This window comes from Notamacropus eugenii, chromosome 6 (genome assembly GCF_028372415.1).
Source record: "Notamacropus eugenii isolate mMacEug1 chromosome 6, mMacEug1.pri_v2, whole genome shotgun sequence".
Taxonomy (NCBI): Eukaryota; Metazoa; Chordata; class Mammalia; order Diprotodontia; family Macropodidae; genus Notamacropus; species Notamacropus eugenii.
This window is the reverse complement of record NC_092877.1, coordinates 314,837,153-314,861,831: the sequence shown is the minus strand read 5'-3', so window position 1 is coordinate 314,861,831 and position 24,679 is coordinate 314,837,153. Positions and strand designations below refer to the sequence as shown.

General features: G+C 42.9%; 1 long non-coding RNA gene across 2 annotated transcripts in view; it reads right to left on the bottom strand.

Moving 5' to 3' along the window:
• Nucleotides 1-9,281: 9,281 nt before the first annotated feature.
• The window catches only part of LOC140511638 (uncharacterized), a 52,984-nt gene continuing 37,586 nt past the window's right edge, over nucleotides 9,282-24,679 (bottom strand). For both annotated transcript variants that reach the window (XR_011969598.1, XR_011969599.1), the window contains exon 3: nucleotides 9,282-9,481. This is a non-coding gene — a long non-coding RNA (uncharacterized lncRNA). The remainder of the gene's footprint in view (nucleotides 9,482-24,679) is intronic.

Genomic DNA, 24,679 nt, shown 5'->3' with positions numbered 1-24,679 from the left:
AATATTATAGAAAATGAAGCATCCGTACCTTCTTTCTCAATGGTTCCCTTCTCCTTGAGAATAGTTCAATATTATGGCCACTGCCTATTTACAGAGGTTCAATTCAAGAAACATGTATAAGGTGCCCACTGAATAAAGGGCACTGCTGAGGTAGATGGTCACAAGGAGATGCCAAATAGAGATAAGAAGGTGTCTCTGCCCTCACAGTACTTGTAGCCTGGCAGTACCTACTTAGATAACTATAATACATAACATATGCACAATCTCTACAATGATCCTTAAAATAAATGTCCGGATAAATAGGAATTTGTATCATTTGTAAAACTAGAGCTAAAGACACTGGTCACCCTACTACCAGATATCCCTTAATTAAGAACCCATATGCTAAATTCCTTTGGGGGTTTATATGGAGTAGGGGAATGTTACTTTTAACAATGTTTTTGTTAGAATTGCTCTTTCCAAAGAAAATTAAATTGAACATGTAAGTGCCAGGAAGCTCAGAGCCAAATTCATTGCTCAGAGGAGATCATCTGTTCCCTTCAGGTGTCTGAAAACATCTCCTCTTTCTACTTCCTTCAGATGGTCTCTGTTCTGTTTTATATTTAAATTTCAAAACTTACACATTTTATTTTATCTTAAACATTTTAACATACAAACCTTGGATTCTTTTGGAAGAAGGCAAGATGATTTAGTAGAAGAAGCTCTGTATCCAGAGTCAGAAGACCTGGGCTCAAATTCCAGCTTGGTCACTGGACATCTGGGTGACCTCTAGCATATCTCTCAACCCCCCTGAGCTTATTTCTTCATCTCTAAAATGGGGCTTAAAACATGTGATATGCTGCATACACAGGGTTGTTGGAAGGATTAAGTTCTGTAATGTATATAATGGACTCTGAAACTTGGAGTCACTATTTTTATGGTCCCTAATCACTCAGTATCAAATCAATGGTAATACCAATAATAAAAGACAGAAGACCCAATTCTTGACCTATGCCTTCTCCAAAAGATTTTATTACATAAATCTGCCTCTTTTTTCTCCCCGGTAAAACCAAACTCCATTAAGGAAAAAAAGAGAGAGAGGAAAAAAGAAAAGAAAAAAAGATACATCTTGGGGACAGAAAACTTCCTTCTCTATCCCAGAGAAAAGAGGGTATTTTAAATTAAATGCAATATCTGTACTCCCCAGTCACCTGGCCATCACCCTAGCTCAGGCCCTTAGCATCTTTTATCTGGACTATTGTAAGAGCATCTTAAATGGTTTCTCTGCCTCTAATTTCTCACTTCTCTAATCTGTATTTCTCATAAATGCCAAATCAATGTTCCTAAAGCATAGCACTGAGAATGTCGTCTTCCTCTTCAACCTCAACCTTCAACCACTCCCAATTGCCTCTATTGACAATCTTTCACACTCCAATTTTTCATTCCAGATTAATTTCACATTACTCTCCCTCACCCACTCAACATTCCAGCCAAAATGACCTATTTGCTCTTCTCAGAATATGATTTTCCATCTCCTGCCTCTTTCCCTTCAGACATGCCTGGAATCATCTCACTCATCTACTCCTTCTCTTGGAATCTGTAGATTCCCTTCAAGGCAAAGCATGGAATGTGAGGTCTTTCCTGATCCTGCAGAGTGTTAATTCTGTCTCTCCACCACTTATTTTTTGCATTTTGTTTTGATTCCTCTGTATATTCATTTCCCTTTGACAGAAGGTAAGCTCTGACAGAGCAGGGACTGTTTCGTTTCCATCTTTGTATATCCCTCGTGTTTTGCACAGAGTAACCAGAGCGCCTTATCAGAGCTGATGAATACTTGTTGAGCAGAGTGGGTTAATGGAAAACCCACTGAGTTCTAGTTTTAATTCTCCTTTTATGAGCTATGTGGTCTTCATTCCATTCACAGCAGCTTCCTCTCTCCAGGCCTGAATGTTCTTCTCTACAAAAAGGAGTTGGATTGGATGAATTCTCAGGTGCTTGCCAGCTCCAACATTCTGTGATTATAAATACTAACAGAACTCACCTAAAACCATCACCTTTTTCAAATAACTGATCTCTCACTCTTATTTAATATTTCTGTCGTTGTCTCCCTGTTTTACGCAATCTTAAATACCTCTATAATATTTATTTGACAGAATGACAAAATGATAGTGTAAGGGGACTTAGAGATAATCTAGTTCAGAGGAGTAAAACGTGTGACCCTTAACACTCCCAAGTATGGCCCAAACAAGATTAAAATGTGAGTGGAACATATTAAACTAAACAGATTTAAAAGTATATTGTTGTTCAGTCATTTCAGTTGTGTTTGACCCTTCATAACCCCATTTGGGGTTTTCTTGGCAAAGATACTGGAGTGGTTTGCCATTTCCTTCCCCAATTCATTTTACAGATGAGGAAACTGAGGCAAATAGGGTTAAGTGACTTACCCAGGGTTGCAGAGTTAGTATCTGAGGATGGATTTAGAATCAGGTCTTCTTGATTCCAGGCCTGGCAATCTATCCACTATGCTACTTAGTCATCTAAAAAATATATTAGAACATATGTAATATTACATTTTAAGATTAAGTCAATGTGTGATCCACAGGGATCCTTAAAAACTATTTAGCAGCCCTAAGTTTCTGTTTTAGTTTGATACCACTGATCTCATCCAACCACCTTGATCTTATAGAGAAAGTCCCATGAAGCCCAATGGTGTGACAAAGATGAACAATGAACCTCAAAGTCAAAGTCAAAAGCAAGTCTTCTACTTTCAAGTTCAATTCTCACTTTTGCTACTGTACTGTGTTTGTCCATCATCATTTGATTTTCAAATGAAATTAGCATCCAGTAGTTACTTCCATAAGCAATTATCTTGACAGCTGGTGAATTTAGAAAGGGTTTTTGCTAGTTGTTTTCAATGTTACTTTGCTGATTCATTTTCATCCATGATCTAGTATTCTTGGACAATACCAGAAAGCATATAGCTATGACCTTCATGATCCAGTGTAAAATCCTCTAGCCGGCCCTCTCCTCCCTTTCCAATCTTCTTCCACCTTATTCACCCCAATCCAGCCCACCCCCACCCCAGCAACCCTGGTTTCCTCGCTCTTCTTCAAAGAAGATATTCAATGTGCCAGCTCCAGGCTCTTTCATTGACTTGTCCGCCATGTCTGGAATGCTCTCCCTCCTCACCAACTCCTCCTGGCTTCCCTGGCTTCCTTCAGATCCCAGCAAAAATTTTCTTTTCCACTAGAAACCTTTCCTGAACCCTCTAAAGAGTAATGCCTTCCCTCTGTTTATTATCTCCAGTTTATCCTGTCTACAACTTGTTTGTATGTCATCCTCCCCATTAGACTTTGAGCTCCTTGAGAGTAGTAATCATCCTTTTACTTTTCTTTGTATCACCAGCCCTTGGTACACTGCCTGACACATAGTAAGCCCTTCATAAATGTTTGTTGAATGACTTCACATACATGTTTGAATAAATACTTATCATTACAGATGCAGTTCTACTGTACACAGCAGCTAGAACTTCAAAACTTTTGTGTGGTCATTCCCCTCAATAGCACCATTACTCCTTCATTTTATGCTTTCCTTCCTACTTCCCCCCACTCCACCTTACACCCTCCCCCCACCAAGGAAATTCCATTCATAATACCAGGAAGGTTGCCTCCTGGAGAATAGTGAGGGATCAAATTCAAGAAAACATGGGTCTAATTTCTTACTTCCAATACTGTTTTTACCATCAGCAAATCATTACCTCAGTTTCCTTATCTGCAGAATAGGAATGATAGTACTAGTACTGCCTACCTCACAGGGCAAAGTTAAAGTTAGATGATGTATGCCATGTTTCACAAATTTGAAAGTGCTATATAAATGGAAGTTGTCATCCTATAGCATGCATAATGTTACATGTTCTATATGATTTGTTTAAGTAGAGTTGCCACAGGGAGTTAATGAGCTAGGCTCAGGGGTCCCTTTCCCCACTAATGTTGGCTATTGGGAGCAGATTGCTAGAGTGGTAGGAGTCAGAGTCTACACCAAAGAGATGAAGTCAAACCACAGATCGACCAATCTGAGGGGACAAGGGGTCCTCTCTTCATAGAATCATAGCTTTAGGACTGGCAAGGACTTTGCCTTTACCCTGCGTATGTGTTGTATGTCTAGCTCTAAGTGAGTGAAAATTGCAAGGTATGCTAGCTAGCATAGAGCCAGAAGCAATAAGATGTCTGTACCTATTTCAAAGAGTCACAGAATGTTAGAGCTACAAAAGACCTTAGAAACCAAATCCTTCATTTGACAAAGGGGGAAACTGAGGCCCAAAGACTTTACCAAGGTCACCTACATGGTCACTATGGAACTGAGATAAAGGCAAGTAGGTGTAATAGATGAAGTACTGGATATGGAGTCAGGTTCAATTAAAAAGAATTTATTAATTCATTATTATTAATTTTATTAATTAATTTATTATTATAATATTATTACTATGTGCAAACACTATGCTAAGCACTGGAGATACAAAGAAGAGCAAAAACCATGGTCACATTTTAATAGAGGAGATAACATACAAAAAATCATTCATATGAGATATAAGGAGTATAAGCAGGAAGGTTCTTGCCAGCCCTAAAGTCGTGATTCTGTGAAGAAAGGACCCCATGATTGCTTGGCCAATCTCTGGTTTAACATCATCTCTTCATTGTAGACTGACTCACACCACTCTAGTAATCTGATCCCTAGCTTTAACACCCTGTACCGATTGTCCTTAAACCAACCAGAAAGCAAAGAAGAAGGTAAAGGAGGGGCAACACAGCAGGAAGATGAAGAAAGACACCGAGAGACATAGCCACCTCCAAAAAAGGGGAAAAACTTTAAGTCAACAGAAGTGCAGACAGACAAATAACATTGGGAGGGATGAGCTGATGGTCCTGCTGGTGAAACAAAAACAAACAAATTGTCCCCGAGGGGGACTGAAGAGATCCATGGGGTTCAAGGAAACTGGCTGCTGGGTATCCATCTTTGAATTCGTTGTCATTAACATTTTTTCTTTTATATTTGTTCCCACTTCTTCCTCTATATCCAGCCCCCCAGTCCTCCCCTACTCTTGTTCCTGGGAAAGTAGAGGCTCTTTACTGGGGGCGGGGGGGAGGTGGGGGGGGATGGGGGGGTGTCACAGGACAGGATGGCTGAGTTGGCTCTTCTAAGTTACCTTTGCATATAACCTGATCCAGAGTGAAGCGAGAAGAACCAGAAAAACAATTTATTCAGAACCATTATTAAGGCAAAAAGCACTAAAAGGCCTGCGTGCCCCAGTGCAAGGACCAACCAGCACAGTCCCAGGGGGCTCATGAGAAAGCATGCTGCTGCTCTCCTAACAGCAAGGCCATGAACTCAGGGTACAGAATGAGCCAAGGCAAAAAATGGTCTTGCTTGAGTCTTCGTGACAAGGGTTTTGCTTATATGTCATAGAATCAAAAGATGTTAGAACTGGAAGGAGGACCAGTCTCCCACATTTGACAGAGGTGACTTGTCTTGCCCAAGACTTTCATCAGGGGAGGTTATTATAGAGCCAGACTGGAACCCGAATTCCCAGATTTCTAGCCCAAATAAATATAATAGAATCATACATGTTAGAGCAAGAAAAGAATTCTGAGGCCATCTATTCCAATTCCCCAACTTATTTTACAGATAAGAAAACCAAGGCCCAGGAGTTTTAAGCCATTTGTCCAGGGGTCACCCACTTAGGGAAGCATCAGAAATAAGATCCATGAAGCAATTAGAGAATTTCATAGTGGATAAAGTGAAAAATGAAATGTTAAGCGGGGTACCCCCGTTATTAGGACTGCCCAAAGGGCGATCACAGAAGGCCTCATAGAGGAAGGCTTAAAGCCTTGATGAGGGGAGGGTGGGGAGGAGACCAAGAGTGAGCATGGATAAAGGAGGAGACAGAAGAATGGGCCTGGTGTGATTTTAGCTGGTTTGTTTGGTCTTTAGTTTTAATGACCTGGGAAGAAGGTTCTACCACCATAGAGCCTTCAGGAGAAAGTTTTACTATTTCCCCAAATAAGAAATCTACTTACCTCCAAATGGGAAGGTATTGGTACCTAGGCCTGAAAATTCACCCCAAGCCTGCCCCTCTCACCTCTCCTTCCACCTGCCTCTTTTCCCTGACCTTGATTCTTCTCTCTACCTTCCTCTCAAACCTGGCTGCATCTCTTTCACTTGAACTTATAGCTCTTGTCTTTCTCCTTCTCCTTGGTTGTATTTTTTTAGCATCTCCCCATCACCCACCCTTGGGAGAGTCCCAAGAGCCTCCTCAGGAGGAAAAACCAACCAATCAGAGGCAGCCCTGTCTCCCTTTCCTTATTCTGGAAGTCACTACTCAAATTTTCCAGGGACATGGAGATCCACTGTCATAAGCCCAAGAAGGCAATAAAAGGATCCCCGGCTTTATTCTGACAGAGAGCTCACCCTGGCAGAATCCCTTAAATACACACACACATACAATTGCACACACAGGAATAACCCTCTTTGCAGCCAGAGAAAGGGGCTGAGAGAGGGAGGGAGAGAGGAGACAGGTGAAGAAGGAGAAGATGATGATGTTGATATTGATGATGATGACAAGAGAGAGAGAGAGAGAGAGAGAGAGAGAGAGAGAGAGAGAGAGAGAGAGAGAAAGCAGGAATGGCAGTTTCTAGAGCTTATCCTAGGATAAGCTTTGAAGGATTCCCTTGAGATCATTTAGCCCAGAAATCAAGATTCCCTGACCCCTTTTCTTGTTCCCTTGAAGTCTTAGTCTTCTATTGGTCTATGATCTTACTGGTGGACATATCAGGATCATCTCTGAATCACTTGAGGCAATGAAGCTAGATGGGATTTCTCATAATATTGATCCAGCCTAGGATTCCATCCTTCCCTGTCATATCCTATTTCTTGAAGGTAAGGGATTGCCTCTCTGAGTAAACAGACCTGCTGATGACCCTATACACCTCCTCTCCTCACTCATATTTATGTTTTTTTTAACTCTTCTTTCTCCCTTCCTTTTACGTCCACACTCCCTTTTTCTTGTCCATTTCTTGCTTCCCTCTTTCCTCCTCTTCTTTGTCTCAGTCTTGTGGGATCATAGTAAAGGGATCTTAGAGCTCCTCTGGCTCTGATGAGAACATGGAGGCCCCTGCTCCTAAAGCATTCCAAACACATGGATCTCCATCTAGGAAAAAGGCATTGGAGTAAAGGTAGGAAAGGATAAGTGACTAAAAATAACTAAGTGTAAAATTATGGATTAAGAGAAATGTCTGAAGCAAAGACATTGAAGTGGATGGTCCCATTTGTTGGGATCTGGGTTGATGTACTATAAAATAAACCTGGCTTATTTTCAACTAAAGGATTTCAACTGAAATGAATGCATTAAAAAAAAATTAAGCAACTACTCTGTGTAAAATACCAGATTATATGCTGGTGACAGAAATATATACATAGCTCAGCCATGGACATTTGAGCACATTGGATTTGGAGTCAGGGGCCTTAGTACAAATCTCACATGTCTCACTTCCTGTGTGAACTTGAACAAATCACTTAATCTCTCTTGACCTCAGTTTCCTTATCTATAACATGAGGGTATTAGACCAAGCTCTGAGGTCTAAGTCTAGTCAATTCAAATTAACAAGCATTTTCTAAACACCTACTATGTGCCACACACTGTAATAAGTTCTAATTCTATGATCCTCTTATCCCTTGATTTTACCCCTCCTAATGGGGATAGGACCCATAAACAGGGAAATGTAAGATAATGCAGAGTGAGATAAAGACAACTGAGAGGGCTAAATGTTTTAAGAAAATCTGAGGAGATGGAGAAGACTTTAGATCTGAGGGGGAAGCAGCTGAGCTGAGCCTTGATGGAAGAGGATTCCAAGTGAGGAGGGCATTTCCGGCATGAAGTTAGCTTGTGCAAATGAACAGTGCTGGGAGATAATACAAGACTGGAAAATGGCAGGTGGTTAGTTGGGCTGGAATATAGAGCACTTGAAGGGGTAATATGTGTATGGAAATGGTGGTTGGACATTGAAGTCCAAACTGTGGAGGGCTCTGAATGCCAGGCTGAAAAGTTTGTATGCCATCCTCTAGACAACAGGAAATCCCTGAAAATTTTTGAGAGGCAGAATGGGATGGTCAAATCTGTAATAAGAAAACTATGTTGGCAGCCATTGACCAATAGACCAAAAATCGACAAACATCTAGAGGAAGAGGATAAAGAGCCCTGAAACTAATACCAAAGTAGGTACTACCCAGAAAATCTTTGAAAAATGCTGTGTTATGGGGCAGTTAGGTGGCATAATGGATAAGTCAGGAGGACCTGAGCTCAAATCCAGCCTCAGACCCTTACTGGCTGTGTGACCCTGGGCAAGTCACTTAATGAAGGAAGGAAGGAAGAAAGGAAGGAAAAGAGAAAGGAAGAAAGAAAATTGCTGTTACTTGTATAATCTCTATCAAATTGCTTGCCTTCTCAAGAAGGTAAGAGGGGAGGGAGATAATTTGGAATTCAAAATACAAAAAAATGTTAAAATTGAGTTTTTACATGTAATTAGAAAAAATAAAATACAATTTTAAAAACTTTTTTAAGAAAAAAAAGAAAATTGCTGTCAATTCCTTTTTCAACTCCACCAGCTATTGCCTCTCCAGCCTTAAAACTGAACCTTTCCAGACCATTCTCGGGAGGAGCTAAACTCCTAAGCTAAGTCCTGCTGGAACCATGCAATTTCCTCTTCCCTGGGACATTTCTACACCACTAAAGCTCCCTTTCCACCTCTTACTCTCAGAAACAATTTAATCAACCCTGTCCTTGCCTTCTGTCAATGGACTCACTTATTATTCCCCTTACTGTCTTTGTGGCTTCCCACACCATGGCTCCCTTTCCTGGGCAACACTGCTCTCTGTACGCTATTTCTTTCATTGGCATATAAGTTTCTTGAGAGCAGATAGTGTTTCATTTTTTTTTTTTAATTTGCATCCCAAAGCACTTACTACATGGCTTTGCACAGAGTAAAAGCCTTTCTTCATTCATTTGCTCATTAAAGATTAGACTCAGGGGACATGGCTGAGTCTTTAACCAGGAAGATGGGGAAGAAGACTTGCCTTACCAACAGTCTCAGAAGTCTCACCTAGATGGAAAAAGAATGGCCTGGACTTTTAGAAACTTTTTACTGGGGCAGTAGTCATTCCCAGGCCTCTCTCTCATCCTGTCTCTGTCTGAGGGATAGCTTGGGTAGGATCGCAATGTTCCCAAATGAAGACCTTGGAGACCTTTTGGATAAACTTGCAGATTCCCTGTATTCATTACCCCATCTCTGGTGATGTTAATATCCTAGTCGATCCTCCCTGGAGGTTGAGCTTCCTGTTAATGTGTCTGACTTTACAAACTCTCAGGCTCAGTCTTCTTCGGGTTCTCTCTTCCCCCTCCCCCACCATTCATTCCGCTCCATGCTATTTTGGACTGGGACAGCCAGAGTATCTGCAGAGAGAGGAATGAGGAAAGGAGTGTTAAATGCTTTGGATCTGAACTCATCACAAGGGTCCCACTGGGGGGTTCAGTTTGTCTCCCTCCTTCACTCTAGTTTGGGCTACTCAAGACAACATGGTGGGTTGGAAAAAGCATTGGTTCTGGAGTCAGAAAACCTGGGTTCAAATATTGACTCTACTACTTGCTACCTGTGTGACTTCAGCACAATGAATCTCAGTTTTCTTGACTATTACATGAGGGACTAACTGACCTTTAAGTTCTAAATTGTTGTGTTCATCCTTCGTTGCCAAAGAAGCCATGCCATCAGAGAAATGATGACATGATTTGCATGTGACTTTGTTTTGCATGAGGGAGGGCTGTGCAGGTCACTAACCTCACTTCTCCAGAGCCATCTGAATCTAGTGCCCAGATATTCATCAGGATGACTGGACATGACCCAGGATGCACTGGGAGACCTTGGGCCCTTTAGGCCAAGGTCTTTGCAGGTACTCACTTAGGGTGAGGCAATGCCCATTCATTGAATAGTCCTGTTTAAGAAGTAGCCAGGGCTAAATTAAAGTTCTCTAAGTTCTAAATCAAATTATCTTAAGCTCCTATTTGGCCAACCCATTTGTCAGTTTTACTCTCTACTCCTACTCACTTTTGCTGAGTTGCATGAAGTTTTACTATAGCCTTGCAGACAGGGTCAAAAAGATTACCAGCCTTACCCTATTCCCCCAAACCATCCTCATCTTTTCCTGCTCTTCATAGTGTCCAGAGCAATGACAGTCATGCACATGAATAAGTCAGGAACATTAACTAAGTAAGCCTTTGGTGGAGCTGGTCTAACCACCCAGGGTAGGGAGAAGGGTTATCTAAAAATAGGGGATGTGCCCACATCTAGTAAAATTTAGTCTAGCTGGAGAGGCAAGCTTAACAGACATGACACAATGATTAAGCAATGTAAGATGTGATGGAGATAAGGGCTTTGTCATGATTGATGTCCATAAGTGCTACAGCTGTTTCAGAAAACGGAGAGAATCCTGGTTAGCCCCGCCCTCTCTCCTCTAAGATCATACAACTAATTTTTCCCAAGCTAGAACTAGCTAGAACAAAATCTCTCTCCCCAATTCCATAACTGGCAGGAGGTGAATGTCTCTCTCCAACTTCGTGGGGTGCCTGGGGAATAACAGCTCCTAAATCCTGAGAAGGAACAAGCAAAAGGTTGGGCACTGTGGAAGGGACTGAGATAGCATCAGGGTTCACTTCAGAGCCAGCTGTATCAAAGTCCAGCTGTGGTTTGGGTGGAATCCAGCTGAGAAGCTGGCTCCATTGTGGGTTCTCTGCTGGCTGGACTCCACTGCCTGTTGATAAAGGAAGGGACATGAGCCAAGGTAAAGAGGTACATTGGGCCCTCCAAAATGACTTATTTCTCCACCTCTCACGGGGTTTTGGTCACTCCCTACCAGCAGTCCCACGAGGCAACCAAACATAAGTGTAAAGATATCTATTGCATTTCTGTGACTAAGAATCACTTTACAGATTTAAGTCCTGGCCTCTGACTGTAACCCATTGGGCATCTTGAAGCAAGGGACCTACCCTCTTCAGTTTCCTGCATCTATTACAAGGGAATTCAAGAGGCCATTCACACTGTGTTAGCTTGCAAGATTCAGTTGAATCAGATATTTCTGGAAATAAGTAGGTTATTGCTGAACCTTAGATAAGTTTGATAATGTGGAGATTTTAAAGGATTTGACCTTTATTTGAAAAATGGAAAGATCATCCTGCTCTCCTCCCCCACCCTGGATTTCAATCTATTCAGTACCTCAAACACTATTAAACACATGCTTTGTGCCAGGTACTAGGGATAGAAAAACACCATAAAAGTAGGCCCTGCCTTAAGAGGCTTCCCTTCTTCTGGTAGTGTCTGGCAAATCACTTCACGTAGACTTAGCTTCACACATTTTTCTAATACAGTAAAGTGATTTCAGGCCCTCATTAGAAACAGTTGGGAAACACAGTAAAGAGAGGACTAGGCCTGGAGCCAGGAAGATCTGAGTTCAAATCCTGCCTCATACACTTCCTAGCGGTGTCACCCTGGGCAAATCACTTAACCTCTGTATGCCTCAGGTTTTTCCACTGTAAAATGGGGATAATAATAGCATCGACTTCCCAGGGTTGTGAGGATCAAATGCAAAAATAATCATAAAAGCATTTAGCACAGTGTTTGATATGTAGTTAACATATGTTTGTTTCCTTCCTACTTGATACCAGTGTGACCTTAAAAAAGTCATATAATTTCTTGGTCTCAGTTTTCTTGCCTGTTAAATGCGAGACTAAGAGAGAGAGAGAGAGAGAGAGAGAGAGACAGAGAGAGACAGAGACAGAGACAGAGACAGAGAGACAGAGAGAGATCTAGGAGGCAGTGAGGTGATTCAATGAATAGAGTGCTGAGCCTGGAGTCAGGAAAATCTGAGTTCACATCTGCCCTCAGACCCTTACTTACTAGCTGTGTGACCCTGTTCAAGTCACCTAACCCTGTTTGTCTTAATCTATTGGAGAAGGAAATGGCAAATTACTCCAGTACCTTTGCCAAGAAAACCTCATGGACAGCGTGCTTTTAGAGACAGCTAGGTAGAGTGGTAGACAGCACTGGGCCTGGAGTCAGAAAGATCTGAGTTCAAATCCTGTTTCAGATCCTTCTTAGCTGTGTGACCTTGTTCAATTCACTTAATTTCCTCAATGGTAAAAAGGAGAAAATAACAGTACCTACCTCAGAGGATTTTTGTGATGACCAAAAGAGATAACGCTTGTAAATAGCTTAACAGAGTGCCTGGCACATAGTAGGTACTATAGAAATATTCATTCCCTCCCCCTTTAGGCTCTTGTAGAACATCAGAACTTCCCTGTCTCCTAATTTAACCCATTCAGACTAGGCTAGAACCCATGTCTAGTGACTTCTAGTCTGACCTACTTTGCTTTACATGTAGTCACCCATGGCCACCCCTCCCCACATGACCCTCACTCTCCCTTCCAACCCATTTTACTTCTAATTCTCTGCCCTAGTTGTCCTCCAACTCTCCTCCCTCCTCCCCTCTTCTTTCCATCCAGGAAGCTGGGAAGGGAATGGGAAGAGACAGGAGTATAGAAGGGTTTCTCCAAGCTTTCCTCCTCCATCACTAACCTGACTGGGTCCAGCAATGGTACCACACATGACTTTTTTCCTCAGTTAGAATCTGTTCTGTCTGGGATGGTTGTACAGTGAGAAGTAAAACCTTGGGGGCAAGTCTAATGGCCCTGAGCAGAATGTTCTAGAGCTCTAGCCAAGGTCTTCCCAGCTTATCCCTTCATTTCCCTAGGGCCTATTGCCTCTAGCAATGTTCCCTCATTCCTTGGCAAGATCTGTGTGATTCTTTATTAGGGTTTTCCTGGGCAAACCTTTCCTACTTTCCATGTGACAGATCAGAGGTCCTGAGAGCATACCCAACTTGTATCAGGTTAGAGGTCACAGGTGACCAGGGGCAGAGCACAGAGGATGCTAATCCAAGGAGGACCAAGATGAAGCTGGGGTGAAAAGAAGCAGTTGGGGAGGAAATTTCATTTTGGCTTTATTTTAGAAGCAAGGACAGGAAAAGTCACATTTAACTCAACACTACACACACTCTTTAGACTTAATCCCCTCTTAGGGTCTTCCTATGATCCCTCAAAGCCTGTTAAAAAACAATAATAACCCATCCCCCCAATAAGTTGAAACTTGGAACAAGATTCTCCAAATAGGTGCACACTCCCCACTCGTCCCTCATAGAAAGCTTTGTACTTTCTCAGACTCCTCCAGCATGTTTGGTTTTATTTGATCTTCACAACTGCATCAAGCCAAAACTGTTCTCCTTGATTGCCCGGGGCCCTCAAAAATCTGTCCCCTCCTAGAGCCCAGGCAATACCATTGTCCTATCCAGGAGACTCGATTCAAATCAATCAGCACAGGGACTTGGGCTGAGCCCTAATGGATGCAGTCTGCCCTCCCTTCAAACCATGATTTTGGATCTCTGCTCATGATAGTCTGAACACTCTGCTGCTTCTTTTAGAGGCAGCTGGTGGTACAGTGGATAGAGTGCTAGTTCTGGATTCAGGAAGACCAGAGTTCAGCTCCAACTGGGTGACCCTTACCAACTGGGTGACCCTTACCAACTGGGTGACCCTGGGCAAAGTCACTTAACCTCTACTTGCCTCAGTTTCCTTGACTATAAAATGTAGACAATGACAGCACCTACCTCCCAGGGTTGTTGTGAGGATTAAATGAGATAATACTGGTAAAAAGCTGTTAGTGCAGTGCCTGGCACATTGTAGGCACTATCACAACCCATATTCGCTCTCTCCTTCCTTTTCAGCTAGTTCCATTCCACATACCCATTCAGGGTCTGGTTCAGGACCTCCCTCCTCCAGGAAGCCCTTCCCATCTGAACTGGCCTCACTCATCTCCCGTTGTACTCAATACCATGCAGTCTGGTACTGCTCTCTGGTTTGTTGGCTTGTTTGTTTTTATTCCACCTTCTCTTGTTTTGCTGTCATATAACTTACTTTTCTCTGCCTCACCCAGCACAGGGTAGGCACTCAAAATATATTTGTTGAAGCTGAACCAAGAGGTTTTATTCAAGATCACATAACAGGTAAAGTCTTCCTTTTCTTCTTCCTTCCGTTCTTTCCTTCCCTCCTTCCCCTTATTCCCTTCCTTCCTTTCCTTCCTCCCTTCCCTTTTTTCCTCCCTTCCTTCCTTTTTTCTTTCCTTCTTTCCTTTCTTCCTTCCTTCTTTCTTTCCTCCCTCCCTGCTTTCCTTCTTTCGTTCTTTCCCTCCCTTTCCTTCTCTTTCTTTCCTTCCTTCCTTCCTTTCTTCTTTCCTTCCCTTCTTCCTTTCTTTTAGTCCTTTCTTTCCTTCTCTTTCTTCTTTCCCTTTCTCTTTTTCCACTGAGTCTCCTTCTCTTACCTAGTCTGGAATTCCAGACCACTCACTGACCCAATCCTCCTGCTGATGTGCATAGAAACTTTAACTTGCTTTGTTTCCTACCTTAGGCATCCTAGTTCTTCCAGCACCATATTGGTGCTGGACTTAATGCAGACACCCAATCCGTTTTGGCCCTACTGCAGCTCAGAACTGCAGTGCTCAATTAGTTTCAGCTTCCCCAGTAGCAAGGACAACAGACATATACCACCATGCCTGTCTTTCTCTTCCTTTCTCTACCCTCACCCCTTCTCCATCCTTTTCTCTTGCTCCATTTTTCTCTCTTGGCCTCCCACTGTACTTGGGGTTCACCAGTCATTCTGACCTATGTCTTGCCACTGGATACTGATGACTCTAGAGGAGAGAGTGAGGCTGATGACTTTGCACAGCCCTGCCTTACTTAAATCCATTTCACCTGCAAGTCAAGACACCATCCTTCTGAGGTCATGGGTCCTCTTCAAGAACAAAGAATCAACAACAGCTTTTGTCTACCCTGACTTTCCAAGGAGAAGGTAAATCTGAGAATCCATGAGATGACCCAGCCACTTTTAAGAGACCACAAGACACTGTGACAAAAAAGGGTTTGTAGCATGTTTGGGGAGGATCCAACTAGGATCTCCCCTCTACTTTCAGCATAAAGAGCATAAATTACCTGGGTGGCCTTCTGTTACTCCTTGAGGGTCTGTTTCTAACCTAGCCCTAGTCTAGTAGGGTTTCCAATTTTCTAAAAGGAAAGAGGGTGATTTCAGGATGGTTTCAGATACACTCCACCTCATTCTCTGAGAATCAAGGATTTCTCTATGTCCTGAGGTGAGATCAGCACAAACGCAAAAGAGCCAAGTCATGTAGCAGTACTGGGCTGTTTCCGACCTAAGTGCTGAAGCCCTACTTAAAACAGAATGTTGTCCCTGACAGTCAGGAATCTGTGATTTAAAGGCTGTCTAGAAATAAAGGGCAGAGTCCATCCCTGTGGCTACCAGAGCAAAACCATCTCCCCTCTGCTCTCCCCAATCCCCCCTCCCAGGGCCTCTCTCAGGGATTGTGGTTCCAGAGACTGAGTCGAAAATGAGTGTCTGACCTTGGGACAACATTTAGTCTCCTCTGGGGTAAATAAACAACACTCATCCCTTTCTTATTTCTCCTCCCCTCCCCACTGCTCCTCCTTGCCCTCCTCTGATCTCCACTCCCCCCACCCTGAGGCCACCACCCAAGACAGCCTCTTGCTCACAGGAGAGAGACAAGAGCACACATGCCTGACTCTTCATGTAAGTGGCAGGAATGCAGCCTGTAGCCATAAGGAGCAAGGCTGAGATATCCTCAAAGGAAGTTAGCCCTCCCTCTATAACATGCCAGGGGCAGGTGTCCTCTGGGGCCCTCTGCCTCCAGACCAGCCTGGCAGAGAGAGACTCCCTCAGACAACTATCTGAACAGACATATTACCCTGTCTCCCATCATTCCATGGGGTTTGTATAGGAAAAGATGTTCTCAAGGGATGAATGCTATTTCCTTCTTCAGTTCATTTTACAGATGAGGAAACTGAGGCAAACAGAGTTGTGACTCTTCCAGGGTCACACAACAAGTAAGTGTCTGAGACCAAATTTGAACCCAGGTTGTCCTGACTCCAGGCCCTGCACTCTATCCGCAGCATCACCTAGCTACCCCAATACAGGATAAATTAAAAGAGGGAAAAAAACTGGAATTAAGAGGAGCTGAGGAAGGCTTCTTGTAGAAGGAGGAATTTTAGTTGGGACTCAAGGAGGTCCAGGTCAGAGAGGAGGAAGGAGACCATTCCAGGAACTAGTAATAGCTAGAGAAAATGTCTGAAGGAGGTCAGTTAGGTGGTGCAATGGATAGAGCACCAGGCCCTGGAGTCAGGAAGACCTGAGTCAATCTAGCCTCTGAGGTGTGTGACCCTGGACAAGTCACTTAACTCCCATTTTCTCAAAAAACAAACAAACAAACAAAAAAAAAAAACCTAGAAAAGAAAATGCCTGGAACTGAGAGACTGTGTGTCTGTTACGTGGAACAGCCAGGAGGCTATTGTCACTGGATTGAGGAGTGCCTGTTGAGCATTAAGCTGTAAGAAGACTGGAAAGGTAGGAAGGGAAGCAAGGGCTTTGAATGGCAAACAGAGCATTTTATCTTTGCACCTGGAGGCAAGGGAAGCTGCTAGAGTGTATTAAGTGGGGTAGGGGAAGGTAGGGGGCGCAGCGACAGGATCAGACTAAAACAGCTGTCTCCGAGAGCTGGTGTTCTTTCTGACATCCAGCCCCAGGCCTTCAGGCCATCCCTTTATCTTGTTTCTTCCAATTTCTCCTCTGTGGAGGGAGAAAATGGTTAACTATTTTCTTCTGTTCAATAGCCTTTCATTTAGGGAAAGACTTAAGTTGGTTTCCAGGCCCCTCCTCCAGGCGGAACAATTTCAGTCCCTTTGATGTCTCCCCATAGGCTCTGCTTCTGGGCCTTTCCGTGATCTGAGGGGTGATAGGGATCTGTAGGCCAGAGGCCACAGCGCACACTTGAGCTCGAAGGAATTCGAAACCTCCTAAAGAGGCTTTCCTGGCCTGGAATCTGGGATTAGCAGAGAAGTGACCTGCCCTGAGTTCACAAGCAAGTCTCCGCGGGCACACACCACCACTCCCCCTTCCTCCCTCCTTCCACTCTTTGGGGTTGTCTTTCCCCAATCTCCTTTGTCTCCCTTCTGTTCTGTCCTTAATTCAAGCTTGACTTGTTTAGCCTCATTTTTCCTCTGTGTGTGTGTGTGTGTGTCTGTCTGTCTGTCTGTCTCTGTCTCTCTCCATCCTTCTTTCCTCCCTCCCTCTTCCCTCTCTTTTTCTCTATGTTCACTCTATCTTCTCTCTCTCCTTTTCTTCTCCTTCTATGTCTGTTCTTCCTCTGTTCTCCATTTTCTCTGTGTATGTTTTTCTGAAGATATATTTTCTTTCTTTCTCTGTGTTCTCTTTTCATGTTCCTCTTTTTTCTTTCTATGTGTTCATTCTGTGTGTTTGTTCTCTCTCTCTCCTTTTCTTCATCTCTCTCTCCATCTTTTTCTGTTCTTTTTGTTTCCATTCTGTTTTTTTCAATGTTCTTTCTCTCTTTTCTCTCTCCCTCTTTTGCCTTCTCTCTTTCTTTCAATCTGTTCTTTTCCCTTTCCTTCTCCTTCTCTTTCTTTGTTGTTTGTGTGTGTGTATTCTCTCTGTGTATGTTCTCTCTCTCTGTTCTCTCTCAGTTTTCTCTCTCCTTCCTTCTTTCCTTCCTTCCTTCCTTCCTTCCCTCCCTCCTTCCCTTTCTCTCCCCCTTCTCTTCCTCCTGTTGCAATGATGCAATGACTTGGAGCCTCAGACAAATCAAATGAATAAGACAATTCTTTCATTCCCAACTACTCCACTTCTCACCCCACCCGGGCCAAGAGGGTAAAGGAAGAAGGAAGCCCTGACCCCTTGATTAGCAAAACCTGACTGAAGCCAGGGTATCTGCTTTGCTTCTGCTCCCAATGTGGCTTTTAAGAACAGGAAAAGGGCTGTGATATCAATAGGAACCAGTAAGAATGAAGGTGGATCTTTTTTTTTTTTCCAATACCACTCTAAAAGTTTGTCTTCTCTTGTTACCTTTGTAGTGGAGGGGGAAAAGCATTTCCATTATTGGCTGATTGAGTGCCAGAGTTTAGGAGAAACTCCCATTGAGTGAGGGATATAAGGCACAATAATATTGTAATATCTCCAACCTTCAAAATATTTTCGCACAAAGGAGAACCAACTTTCTGGCCTGAGGAAGTGGCTGTCTTGGCTAGAGGCAGTCTGGGGGATGAGATGAACCCTCAAAAGCTTCTGACTCCATCTTTTTGAAGCTAAAGGCTCTTATTCTATGACCCTTTTGATTGTTGAGTCCCCTCAAATCTTCCAAAGGTGTTTCTGAATTTCCTAGAATCGGAAGGGTCTGCTTCTATAGCATAGCCCAGAAGGACATCACCAAGAGACAGTACATGTCTCTCGTCCCAGTCCCTCTAAATAGGATAATTAGGCCATGTGAGAAAAACCATGTTAGGTGCCACATTCCTAGGCAGGGCATGTTATCCAAGTCTAGATCCCTCTATTTTGCAATTGGAGTGAGAGGGGAAGGGTGTGCTAGGGAAGCCAAAGTCCTCTAAATATGGCAGAGAATGGGGCATTAGTCGAAAAGAAAAATTATTAAATTTTACAGCCAGAAGGACCTTAGAGATCATCTATTCCAACCCTCTCCTCTTTCAAAAGAGAAAACTAAGGCCCAAAGAGGGTGCCAATTAGTAGCAAAGGTGGGACTAGAAACCAGGTCTCCTGATTCTCGGGTCATTCACCTCATGATGAAGCCACTGGTCATACAAATTTTTAATTGTGCCTAGTTCTGCTCTCTAGGTCTGCAAAAATCATATTTATTAACAAATGCTGCCCTTCTGTCCAAATATTCCCAAATAAGGAGGTGACCAAACATTTAGGGGGCTGTGATTTGTAGCACTGGTGAGCATGCCAGATCCTTAAGAGACCTCCATTCTAAACATGTCAGATGAAACAAGATGAATGAAGTTAACTATGAGTATTACCTAGAATGCAGATCTGACACACACCCAGTGGGGGTGATGGGAGACTCAAGATCCAAAAACGCCCCTTTCCCCTAAAGATGAAAATTGCAACCTGATTTAGGAATTGTGGAAAGGAAAGGTCAAGAGAGGGAAGAAAGAAAGGGGAGAGGAGAAGAAAGTGAAAAAGAAAGATTAAGAAGAGGGGAAAGAGAAAGAGAGGATAAGAGAAAAAGAAGAGGGGGAGGAGAGGAAGGAGAAGAAAGGAGGAAAGGGAAGAAAAGAGAGGACAAGATAGGACAGAACAAGACAGGACAGGAGAGAACAAGACAGTAGAGGAATTTCTATTTCTTGGGGTGGTGGGATAAGCCAGTACATGCTGGGGCTAAAGTTGTTGAATCCATTTCTTGGTAGGGGGGAGGCAAGTAGAACCAAGGGGAGACAGAATAGAATTGGGGCCATAGGAGATCCTTCTCCACAAGCCCAGCAACGGACACTCCAGAGTTTTCCTGGGTCCCCTACTGGGAAAAGAATAATTGTTCATCCTTCCTTTGGGAAAGACTACAAGGGCCTCTGGCTTGCCTCCTGTAAAGGTTATGGAAACAGTCGTTGAGGACAGGCCAGAGCAACCTTTCAGCAACAGTTTGCTGGGGTATGCAAAATATTTTTCCTGCTTAGATAGTTGGCAAACTTTTTAGAAGCAAAATGGAATTTATTAACAGAAAATATTTGTCAAGGGTTGTGTTTTTTTTCCTTCCCTACTTCTATTCTCTCTCCCTCCCTCCTCCCTCCCTGCCTCCCTCCTCTCTCTCTCTCTCTCTCTCTCTCTCTCTCTCTCTCTCTCTCTCTCTCTCTCTCTCTCTCTCTCTCTCATTCACACACACACACATGCACACACACGCATGTACATAATGGAAACTTTAACCAGAGAAACTCTTAACTTAGGTTGGGTGGGATTTTTAAGCTTGACTTACTTAGAAATTTCAAAATAAGAGTGAGGGCTTTGGCAGAAACATCTGCTCTGCCTTCCTCTCATTCCCAGTCCATCTCCTCAGGCTTCCCTGCTCTTCTGGATGCAGGGATGGACTTTCTATTTCTGATGCTAAACCAGAGCTAGAAGACATTTTAATCCATTAGTCAACCAGCATTTCTTAAGTTTTTAATGTATGCCAGCACGGTGCTAAAGGCTGAAGATGCAAAGACAGAAACAGTCCCTGCTTTCAAGGAAATGGCATCCTACTGGGAGACGATATGCAAATAGCTATGTACAAACAATTGCAGATTGGAGGTAATCTCAGAAGGAGGGCACCAGCAGAGGGGGTAAGGAGAGGACACTTAGTGGGGAAAGGACTATTGCAGAAAGCGGGATTTGGGCTGAGTCTTGAAGGAAGCAGAGAAACCAGGAGGCAGAAAGGAGGAGGGACAGGATTTCACATGACACAATAGTAAACAATCCACAGAAATCTCAGCTAAAGGGACTAAGGGGAAGTGACTCAAGTTCACCTGGAAGCCAGCTCTCCTGAGTCTTAGTATGGAGCTCTTGCCACAATCCCAGTCAATTAACTAATGCACCTCTAGCACTTATTAAGCAGTATGCTACACCCTGTAGATAGAAAGACAAAAGCTAAATGATGCCTGGCCTCAAGAAACTTACCTTTTACTGATAGTAAACAATATATACACAAATAAATTGAACAAAACAGAAGCAATACGAAGAGAAGGTATTTTAGGTGAGCAGAGAGTCCAGTAGCTCTGGAAATCAGGAAATCTTTGTGTAGGAAATGTGTCTTAAACACAAGGGAGGGCATTCCAGGCATGAGAAACAGCAAGAGGAAAGGCGCAGAGAAGGGAGATCTAACACTGAGTGAGAGGAGGAGGAGCTGGGCCCATCTGGCTGGACCATTCACAACAAAAGTTAGCATTTATATGAGAACTAACTTGAGGTCACCTAGGCAGCTGAGTGGGATAGTGGTTAGAACACCAGCTCTGGAGTCAGGGATACCTGAGTTCAAATCCACCCTCACATACTTATTATCTGTGTGACCCTGGGAAAGTCATTTAACCTCTGTTTGCCTCAGTCTTCTCAATGCTAAAATGGGGATAATAATAGCACCTACCTCACAGGGCTGTTTTGAGGACAATACTTGTAAAGCACTTAGAACATACAGTAAGTGCTGTGGTATTCTTCCTGGCACATAGTAGATGCCATATTAATGCATATCCCTTCTCCCCATCCGACCTCCATGTGTTCACTACTGACTGGCTTGTGATTCATAGAGCAGGTATCTATTACCAGAACCCTACACTAGGTCCTGGGTGAGCAGGGGCAAGAGGGTGGGGGAAGGAACATATGCTTGGAAGTAGTCAAGGATGGAGGAGTCCAGATAGGTTTGTTAGCAGTGATATCCAGGAAGCTTCAAGGGAGAAATGAATTTTAGAAAGAGTTTTGAAGGAGAGGAGAGAGGAAGCTAAGCAGTAATTCAACATTTATTGAGTACCTTCTGTGTGCATGGGAAGAAATAATTGATATCTTAGATAAGACATGACCTGTTCTCATACAACTTGTAACCTCATAAGGGGATAAGACACAGACACACACTAATAGCCACAATTCATAATAAGAGAAGATAAATGCATAAATCTAAAGTGGTATAGGCTCATAAGATCATAGACTTTAAACCGAAACTTAGAGATCATCTGGTCCTCATTTTGCAAATGGGGAAACTGAGGAATGAGAAAAGCTTTGCCCAAGTTCCCCCAGGTGGCAAGTTGGAATCTGAACTCTTATGAGGTAGGATGGGACACCCAGGCAGGCTCCTAACAGAGATGACTTCAAAGGACATATTAGGAGATTAACAGGCAAAAAGGATCCTTGTCTAAAAGTCCAGAAACTGCTGGGAGCAAATTGAACTTGGCTCATCGTGCTTAAAGCACAGAGTTCAAGCCTGGACAATCTTCAGCCTGCTCTCACATGCCCTCCCCCTCAAACTTATAGTAGGAGCTGGGGACAAATACTCTAATCTCTCGGATTCTCTGTTATTTCCTTGCCAGTTCCTTCTCCTCCTTACCTCCTCTCTCCATCCCCATCCCCAACCCTAAACCCTCCAAGTTTGTGCTCCTAAACAGAAGAAGAATGCAGCCCCAAATGGTCAGGTCAGCATTTTGTAGTCACTCAGAGGAGAGGCAATGTTAGATAAAGGTTATTCTACCTACTCCTTTGTCTCCAGGCAGCATGGACAGATTAGGTATCTCTAATAACGAAAAGGATCCAAGAAGGGTAATTCCACAGCCTCTCTAGACATAGTGTTTTATAGGAATGGAGAGAGTTGAAGGAACCCTGGACTTGTTCTGATTCATTAATGGTGCTGTATATCCATGGAAAAGTCACTGAGCTTCTCGAATCCTCAGTTTTCTTATCTGTAAAATAACTGTATTACCCACCCCAGGCATCTGCTGTGAAGAAAGGGTCTCCCATTCAATGTAAACTCCTTGAGAATAAGGATTGTACAATTTTTATTTTTGTATTTGCCAGAACCTACTACAGTGTCTGGGACAAGATGGATACCAGGGTGGATAGGGTGATTGATTGGAAGTGCTAGTCAACTAAACATATATCTACTGGGTGTAAGGCCCTGTACTAGTTCCTGCCATCAAAGACCTTACCTGCTACTAGGGAATATAATGGGTACACAGAATACACAGAGACAGAGACAAATACAGAAGCAGAGAGACAGGGAGAGAAGAGAGAGAAGGAAGGGAAGAGAAGGGAGAGGGAGAGGGAGAGGGAGAGGGAGAGGGAGAGGGAGCCAACAACTGAGGAGATCAGGAAAGGTTTCCTTTAGGAGATGATACCTGAACTGAGCTCTGAAGTTCACTAAGAATTCTGAGACAAGTGAGAAGAGGATGTATTCCAGGTATGGGAAATAGCCCATGCAAAGGTATGGAAACAGGAGATGGGATATATATTGCCAGAAGAACCAGTCATCTGTTTTGGCTGGAATATAGAGTTCTTGAAAGAGAGAGATATGAAATAAAAATGGAAAGGTGAGTTAGAGCAAGATTATGAAGGGCTTTGAATGTTAGGCTAGTATATTTTAATCTAGAGGTCATAAGGAGCCACTGAAGATTTTTGTGCTAAAAATTAATATGGTTGGACTGATGCCTTGGTAAGATTATTTTGGCAGCTGTGGAAGGATGATAGGTTGGAAAGAGGAGAGACTAGAAGCAAGGATACCATTTAGTAGGTTATTTTAAGACTGGTGAAGGAATTATGAATTAGTCCAACTATTTCAAAAACTAATTTGGAATTTTATCAAGAGTGTGACTAAAATTTCCATGCCATTTGATCAAGGAGTGCCATACTCATATGGATATAGAAATCAATACTGAGCAACCTCTCCTCTTGAGGCATGAGGCCTCTTTTCTCATTGCCTCTGGTTCTTCATATGCCTACCAGGAACCCCAGGGAAAATCACTTGATGTTTATATTTAGATCATATCTAGGGACTTTAGGAAGTAGTCAATGGATCAAAGGAGAGGTTCATAATCACCTCCATTATACTTTTTTTCTCTTCTCTATTCTTTGTTATAAGAGATAATTCTAAGGGATGAGAGAAGAAGGGATACATTAGAAAATGAAGGCGGTATGAAAACAAAAGGTAATGATTTTAAAAGCAGACAATTATAATAGGTAAGGGGGAATGAGGAATTGAATTAAGGTAACTAAATGTCCTGGTGAATCAAGACAGATATGACATAGGCATTATGAGATATTATAAATTTGTATAAATTAAGCCCAATTTTTTCTGTAGGAATGGGGAATATTCAAAGATAAGGAGAATGGTTTTTTCCCCCTTTTCTTTTGTGTGGGTAGAGGCAAAAGGAAATAACAGAGGTTCCATCCGCCTTTTCCTCTATTCCCATGAAATTAGTAGTGATAGATCTAGCTTTGGCACCCCATTAACCTGGACTGAAATCCCACTGTGCTGTCCAAGTTATTCCTCTCCATGCACGTTCACAAACACACACTCAGTGAATTTACAAGGTATTTCTGCTGTCTCCACATTCATTTTCGTTTGACTTTTCCCCTCTCACCATTCCTCCTACTCAATGCACACACACCCCTGCCTTTTCCCTGAACTGGGAAGTGACGAGGCAGTTTCTGGATTCTGATGTGTCAAGAAGGGCTCGTTTCCAAAGAACCCATAAGATATAGCATCAAGACCTCAACGAGAGAAGTCTCTTCTGCCTTGTGGTGCCTCAGCCCCTTGTCTTTTCTCTTGGAACAGAATAGTCCAGAAGGTTTTCTCAGAGCTCTATAGATCATTGAGTGTAAGTGGAGCAACCTGGAGCTGAAAACAAGAGGCATGGGTCTACAGGAGGAATAGGGAAGAAAGCAGGAGAGGCCTCAGCAGTCAATCAAATTCCTGCTAATTATCATTTGTTTTTACAGAGCATTGTTCATCTAGCCACAAACAACTACGACTCTTTACCTATAGTTTTGAGAAAAGGGAAATAAGTAGGTTTAGGTAGATTTAAGAGTGTTTCTGCCTAAAGACAGAGGGAGAAATAAAATGGCATCACAGGGTTCATTCCTAACCCACAAGTTTACAATTTCACAAACTTCATCACTTGGGGAACAGGAGGTTGATTGAGGAAAAGG